This window comes from Haplochromis burtoni, unplaced genomic scaffold, assembly GCF_018398535.1.
Source record: "Haplochromis burtoni strain Fernald_Lab_line unplaced genomic scaffold, NCSU_Asbu1 Contig_147, whole genome shotgun sequence".
Taxonomy (NCBI): Eukaryota; Metazoa; Chordata; class Actinopteri; order Cichliformes; family Cichlidae; genus Haplochromis; species Haplochromis burtoni.
In genome coordinates this window covers 369,540-377,831 of record NW_024582508.1, presented here as the reverse complement: position 1 = coordinate 377,831, position 8,292 = coordinate 369,540, and the positions used below count along the sequence as shown (strand labels likewise).

The window sequence follows — 8,292 nt, the reverse complement described above, 5'->3', positions numbered from 1 at the left end:
TGCAGAATTCAAACCACTGCTCACTTAATCCATGATATCAGCAAATATCAGTATATCACTCAATGACGGTCCCATTTAGAGCAAAAAATCGAATAAAGCAGGGTGGCATTATAGGGCCTGGCTAACTAGTTATCAACTAGTCGCTTCTGTATGAATATCTTAAGTTTCTTACTTCTTACCTTACCTATATGTCAATTTAAAAAAATAATAGACGAAAGCTTTTAATCTACTGCCATTAGATGACTAAGGAACAGCCATGGCTGATTACTGATACTCTAGGCAGAGGAGATGAAAAGTGAAACTGATGCCACTGAAATGCCTTTGTATTCACACCCAAGTCAAACAAGTCACTGCAGAAATATTAAAAATTGCAGTTCCTCAAGTGGCCATTTGGCTTGCTTTAAACCAAATCAGTGGCCACAAGCTCCCATGTTACAATTCACAATTTTGCAGCAGAAATGAGCATGTTTACAGGCTAGCAATGTTAGGAACGTGGCTGCTTTGAGACTTATTTGGCCTGTATTTGTATAGCGCTTTTACTAGTCCCTAAGGACCCCAAAGCGCTTTACAAAACCAGTCATCCACCCATTCTCACACTGGTGATGGCAAGCTACATTGTAGCCACAGCCACCCTGGGGCGCACTGACAGAGGCGAGGCTGCCGGACACTGGAGCCACCGGGCCCTCTGACCACCACCAGTAGGCAACGGGTGAAGTGTCTTGCCCAAGGACACAACGACCGAGACTGTCTGAGCCGGGGCTCGAACTGTCAACCTTCCAATTACAAGGCGAACGCCCAACTCTTGAGCCACAATGTAATAAACATTACAAACCAATGGGTGGCTTTTTCCATATTTTATAAACAATCATTGGTATCAAGTCACACTACTTTTGTCTTTTCCACACATGACAGTGGGGTGCTTGTCACAACAATGTGAACAACATTCACAATCTTTCAGTGAAGTCATTTTTCTGACTCGTGTCAGAGATTCATGTCCATAAATATGGAAAAAACAAGTCAGTTTAGTTCAAACAACGATAAACAACGTGATTTGAAAAGTGATCGCAGTTCAATGATTCCCAGCCGCACATCATGGAATAATGTAACTGGAGCCTGAAATCTTGAAAAAAAAAAAAGGAAAATCCCATCTTATTATTTTCCTGTAAAGCTCTAAATTTCTGCCTTGCTTTGGTGTTGAAATTATTGTTTGTTGGCTTATTGTTGTTGTTTAGATGTTGCATGCCCAGAACAAAATGCCTCATCAGCTTTCTGTCGGGTCAGATCCTGGCAGGGAGAGCGAGCTGTAAATAGTGAGCAGATCTCTGGCAGAGCGGCCGTGCAGCAGATTTCATCCCAAGAAGCCAACTTTAGTAAACAGGCAGAACTAATGAGGACACTGAATACACACACACATAGACAGGCAGACATCCACACCCACATGCACACACACACACAAACACGCACAAATACAACACACAGTGTCTGAGCATTTGGAGGCCCCCGGGGCCCTGGGGCCAGAGCAGCCCAGATACCTGATGGGAGCAGGGACATCAAAGCTGCAGGATTAGAGAGAGGAGAGAGGAGAGAGTGCCGCAGGGAGGAAATGCTAACTTATTATCCGCTTCCCAGCTAATCCTGTTATCTACAGAATATAGCTGTGTTTAACCCCCCTACACACCTCCCTCCAACAACACACACATACGGTGTACACACACAGCATTCAGCATTCAGAGCTTCAGTAGTCTCCCTGAGTTCCCCCTGTTTCCACCCTGGACCCCCAAAAACCATCTGTGTGTGCATCTGAGTTTTAGATCACGTAGATGTAGTTGAACCTTCACCGTTTGTCCGAGTCCTGTTCTTTGATCTAGATCCTTCTCAGGCAGCCTAGTTAGGTTAATAACATGTTACCAAACTGGTCTTGAGTTCCACGTCCATTTTTGTAGGCTTTCAGGTGATGTAACACGCCCTCTGGCAGACATACTGGGGGTTTACAGATCAGGGTCGCCTCCGGCTGAGTGAGGCACCAAAGCTGAATATGATTTAGTTCCCCCCAATCTATTATCATTCATGTGTCTACATTCACAAACAAGATCCACTATAGAATAATGCTTTAAAAGATATATAAGAAACAAATAGATTGTAAGTCACAATTAACTAAATTGCTTTTGAAAAAATGGTGCAAAACCAGCATGGACAACACTTTAAACCTTCCCTGTTTTTAACTGAAAAGCATTTGGATATGTGCGCCAAAGCAGCAAGAAAGGTCTACAGCAACATTAAGATGTTGTATTGCATTCTGCTCATTCACTAACACAGTGCAAACATATATAACTGGACTCCACTCAGAAAGACTCGGTTGTCTTGGTGGTTTGCCATGATTGCTTTTACCATTTCCAGTCTGAAAGCAGTATTAGGATGAGGCTGCATGCAAAAAGTTGTTAAGTGTGGAACATTTAACAGAGTACTACTATGAAAACAAATGATCATTAGTTGTGCTTCATTTCTGATTGCTAGTAAACTTCATTATAGTTAATTAAGACTAAACTAAAAATTAAACAGATATTAAAAACATTCATTGTGACTACCTAGTTTTCATTTTTATTCAGTTAATTTATTTTTTTTAGTAACTATAATGAAGTTGCATACCTGAAAAAAACAAACAGAAAGATCATTTACAAAATACAGAAAATGGAAATTTCACTTTAGTCTTTCTCAACTGTAAAGAGCATAATGTGGTTTTGGGACATATGTGTGAGTCAGGGAGTTTGCATGACTCAGTTCCATCAACTCCACTCACAAAGTGCCTTATTTGTATTATAATACTTACAATGAACCTTTTAAACGTTCTTAACATCCATTCATCCAGGCCTGGGTCAGAGGGCAGCAGTCTAAGCATCAGTAGAAGTAATGTCTTCACTGTGTCCTAGGTCTGCTCTAAGGTCTCCTTAAGTTGGGCATACCCAAAACACCTCACCTAGGAGGTGTCCATTCTAGTTACATATCCAGACCACCTCAATTGGTTGGTTTTGTTTTGGAGAAGCAGTCAGTCTCAAATGACCCTGTCTCTAAGAGAGAGCCCACGTCTCTGGACCCACCTGCAGGATGGGCTGCAGGGGTCTGGTGCAGTGTGGACTGGGTAGCAGTCGAATGCACAACACCTTTGGTCCCCAGTTGCTGTGCTTGACATCATAACATCATCAAAAGACTAAAAGTAAAATCAGACTTAACACTTTCAAAAAACAAACATTTTGATGGAATATTTTACAGAAGCTGTTATTAGGTTCCTACAGTTCTTGGAGCTTTTTTCCAGGACTTCCACATTCTCGGGTTGTCAAATCCTGTGATTTTCCGAACACATTAGTTTCCCAGGTGTTCTTTAGTGTTGCTCCTCTAATGACAGTGATGCAAAGCATGTGTGAAGCCTTATTTTTGTAGTACATTTTAGCTATAATTTTTTTTTTTTAAAGTTTTTTAACGCTAAAATAGTATCCAAGTTGAATGTCAGTGTTGGGGTTTGATGAATGAAAGAAAATCAGATATCTTCAGCAAACTCTCATTTTGTTTTCCTTAAAAAAAATCATACCCACCAAGTGTAGTTTTACTTACTTCAGATATTTCACCTTGCTGTCTGCGCTCCATCTGCTGCTCAACTGTTTGAGGCACGTGAGGCATCTGTAGCTGTGTCTGTCTGCAGGAACCAAATAAAGAACACTGAAATGTGAATGTTAAATATCTTTACGTGTCTGACACTTTCAAAAATTTGCTGAGTCATTCATACAGACACATATTGAGACAGTGTATTTCCGTATGTGTTCTTCACAATCACTTTGCAGGTCTGCAAATATATCTCCTACGTGTTATGTAAGCGCCAAATCCACTATTAATTCAGACACCTTGATCTGCAATATAACATGTTGTGACCTCTGTTTGGCTGAAAAATAAACTTTTGATTATTAATCTTTATATTTGGAGCTTCATGTAAATAATTTCAAGGTAATTACACACCAAAACAATATCAAGTTATTTTAATTCCACCGCATGCAGGCAAAGCTAATGGTTCTGCGCGTTCATTTATAGCAGGTACGAAAGTTTACTTCTGGCCATAATTAGCTCATTGTCCTTTCTGACCATAACACCTGTAAAATAAAAAAGAGGGAAAAAGGGAAGAGAGAGGGGAGAAGATGAAAGAGAAAATTCCTTGCAGATAATGTTTATGTGAACAGAAGCAGTAAAAGAATATGGTGTGCTAATACATGTAGATGAAGTGAAATTGTCATTAGACTAATCAGCACTAAACTAATTGGGAGTCATGGACCCTCCTATCTGTTAATTCTAACCCTAAACCCCAGCTCATATCTGCAAGCAAATGGAGGAAGAGCGAGAGAGAGGAAGAAAAGTGCAGGGAAAGAGCTGAAAATGAGAGTGAGGTAAAGAGAGGAAGAGAGAGATGAAGCCTAATTAAGAGTGCTGGGATTTATGCAAATGAGACAGTGCTGATATGGTAATCAGAGCCTGCAGGGCCGTAACAGGCTGTGTGCTCTATGCTGTGTGTGTGTGTATGTGTGCGTGCATGTGTGTGTGTCTGTATCTAAGAGGCTGACAGCTGGCTGTGAGGAAGGTCAGAGCCAATCAGGCTCTTACTCTAATGCACACTGCCCTCTGGCCACTCTACCATCTCTCTTCCTCGTGCGCTCGCGCTCTCTCCTTCGTGGTGTCTCTCTGCCCCTCACTGTTATCCTAACCCACTCCACACTCTCTCTCTCTCTCTCTCTCTCTCTCTCTCTCTCTCTCTCCCTTTTTCTTTGCATTTCACTGGTTGTCTGCCATGATGCATCTTGACACAGCACACAAACTCAAACCTATACACAACTGTTTTCACACATTTACTGACAACTGGACTTGAATTCCCATTTTGCAACCTTTTACAGATGATTCGGTGAGGTTCATGGTATTTAATGCAGTCCCCACACGTAAAGATGCACATTAAAATCGGTTGCCTTAATCATTCCTCAATGTAAATAGCCACCATGGGCACTTTGTGGAAAAACGTGCACTGAAGTTCAGCTTTCTGGCTTAGACGTATCAGCAATTGGCAACTTTTTTTTTAGTGCACATATATTAATAAAACAATTTACATAATCATTACACATGAGTAATTTACCATATCTATTCTCCACCATCCCTCATCTGTACAATCATCCTACAGCATCAAGATAGTCTTCCCACTGAAAACAACAAAAGAGGTGGTATGTGTAGGCTGTAGGCCTACTGTTTTTAAGGTTCAGCAGCCTCTAACAGTCTCGTGAAGAAGTGCAATTATAATGAGTGTTATGTGCTGGTTTGCCAGCTTTAAAGAGAGCTATATTTGGTACCCTTGAAGCACATACAACAGAGCTATGTCACACATAAAAGAGTGCAATGTGACCAAAACCTGGCCATGAATACATAGTTTTGGTGCCTAAACACAACAAATCAGGTAATCAACTGAAAGCCAAATTTAAATCCCTTGGTTTTAAGTCAAATGTCGCCACAATCCAGTAAAAAAGGAAACATGCTGGAGAAATTGAGCAAGGGTTATTTCAAAGAGGGATTTAAATTGACTCTTACTGACCCTGGCAAATACAAGCCTACAGAGAACAACAGAGAGTTACAGAGCTGAAAGATGCTCATGTATAAACTACAATTAGTAATTTTGCCTCTGTACACCGCCACAGTGAATTTTAAATCAAAAAAGTAATATATGATGTAAGTGAAGACTTAAAGCTTTAAGAAAACAAACAAAAGTATTTCAACAGTTTACTTAACTTTTAATTTGATATATTTCATTTTAATTTTATATTTTTCGGAGACTCGGAAATAACAAGAAAAAATAACAGGAGTCTAAATATAAAGACTTATTGCTACTTGGTTGAAAATTCTTTGCAGTCTAAAGCCTAAAGTGTAGAACTAATGGACGTCACCAAATACTTCAGATGCTCTTCTAGTCCTTTACTGCATCCACTTTTAGCTGCTGTTTGGTTTGGGGCCTGTCTGCCTTCAGATTTGTGTTAAGTACCTGGCAAGTATGCTCTGTTGGGCTGAAATTGCATGACTGACTTGCTCATTTAAGTATTGCATTTCTTTACCTTGGAAAATTCCTGTGTTGCTTTTGCAGTATGCATTGGGTCAGTATCCATTTGTGCTGTGAAGTGTTTTCTGATCAGTTCTGCAGTGTTTCTCTGAGTCTGAGCAGAGAGTATAGCCCGTACACTTCTATCAGCAGTCACATTGTCAATAAACATAAATGACCCGGTTCCACTGGCAGCCATACATGCCCATGCCATACTATTACCTCCACTGTGTTTGAGAGATGGTGCTACATGCATCGGATTATGAGCTGCTTTTCTCCTTCTTCACACTTTTCACATCATTCTGGTACAAATCTTGGTTTCATCTGTTCAAATCCTTTTTTTCACAAGTGTTCAGGCTCTTTTAGATGATTTACAGTAAAGTCTAATCCGCCCCTCTTGAGTGTCACCAGTGATTTAGTCCTTGCTATCCTGCTATAAAGACCCTGTGTTTCCATTCATAAAGATGTCTCTTGGAAAGATACTTTATCAGTGGCAAGCCTTTCTTTGTAGAGTGTTCTTGACTTGGATAGATATACTGTGAAGTTATTTTTATTAAGTAAGGAAAGACTTCTGGAATCACTGAGTTTAGTTGTCTTCTGTGTTCTTTCAATCCTTTCAATGTTGTTAAACTGACCAGATTCTTTCTCAGACGGACAGGATCATTTCAGAGAAGAGCTACAAAATACAACACTAACCACTTGATTTCAACTACTTTTTAAGTTTTGTTTAAGTTGTCATCACATGATCCGGGATTATAGTTAATGAACTGAGCTCCTGAAACTCAAATACACACTTCGCAGTAGTATATTCTTCTTCTAGCTATCTCTTATGCCCCTGGTATAGGGTGATTTTATCAGATTACATATGATGTGCAGTATGAGTCAATATGAAACTTATGAAAGCAACAGATTCTCATGTGAATCTCAGCATTATTGGCCACCAGGATAAATGTCTTCTTTTTTAGAAAATAAAGGAGAAGGCTGGAGGTTTGGACTTTTGTTCTTTCTTTCGCAATTGTTCCACTAGCTGTTTGATTTAGTTTAAACTCACTTTTTAGTTTCATATCCGCATGCCGGTTCAGTTTAGGCAATAAAAACTTGTAGTTTGGGCTAAAACACGCCCCTTCAGACCAATATTCTTTCACATTAAAAAAAATGACGAGTCATGAGAAATAGCCCTGTGTTCCTAAAGCATAACTGAGACAGCAGCTTTTACCAAACTGCATTATTTTATGCCCAGATGATGGCCTGGAAAACGATGCCTGTGGTAATTTTGAAATTATGTCACAGTTCGATGCCCTGAGCACTGCCCACATAGCAGAGCAGTGTAATAACTGAACACACAGGTGTTTGGTGTCGTGTGCTACATAATCTGTGGGAATACACTGACAATAAAGTTATAAACAATGAGCCGATCTTACCCTAGATACATTAAAATATCTATATCGTAATTGTGATATGGGTTTCCTAAAAACCCACAATTGCATCGACCCTCAAAATGTACTCAGACTCTAGTGTTTTAGTTAATTGCTCCTTTAAGCTCCCTTTGATAGTCCATCACAAAAAGAAATGGGATAACATTAACACGTCGGGTTAAATGAATGAAGTAAAACAAATGGTAATTTGTTGTGATTATCAGGCTACTTGGAACACGCGAATGACTTTGAATGAATGTCTCATCACTTAACTGGTAAGTCAATTTACAGAACAGCCTCTTAAGCACAGCTACTTTAAAGCTCCCTCCCTCATCAGTCAGAGGCTCTTTATATGTCATTGTACGCTTTCTGGACCTCACAAGTGGAATGAAACACAGAGCTTTTTGATAATTGTTTAATGCATGTATATCGGCATGTGCATCAACACACACACACACACACACACATGCTCAGAGAACCCACGGCCATGTGGTCATATCAACACATCAGAGTGTAATCCAGTTAACAGAGTATCCCAAATGACTAAATTAATCAGAGAAATACTATCGGGCTCATCTCTCTGTACTGCTTTGATGTGTGCACACAACCAAAAACACACACATGCGCGCGCACACAGATGCACATATAGAGGAGGAATTAGTGTGGAACATTGGTCTGACTGAGAAATTACTTTACCTGCTCTGATAATAAGGCCTCAAACCCATGGAGGGGCCTGTGAGATATTATCATTATACAGACACCCCTGGG

At 40.0% G+C, this 8,292-nt stretch overlaps 1 long non-coding RNA gene across 1 annotated transcript in view; it reads right to left on the bottom strand.

Annotated features, from left to right (window-relative positions):
• Positions 1-745: 745 nt before the first annotated feature.
• The window catches only part of LOC121815174, a 47,609-nt gene continuing 40,062 nt past the window's right edge, over positions 746-8,292 (bottom strand). Inside the window, exon 4 of the long non-coding RNA XR_006054848.1 lies at positions 746-3,688. This is a non-coding gene — a long non-coding RNA (uncharacterized LOC121815174). The remainder of the gene's footprint in view (positions 3,689-8,292) is intronic.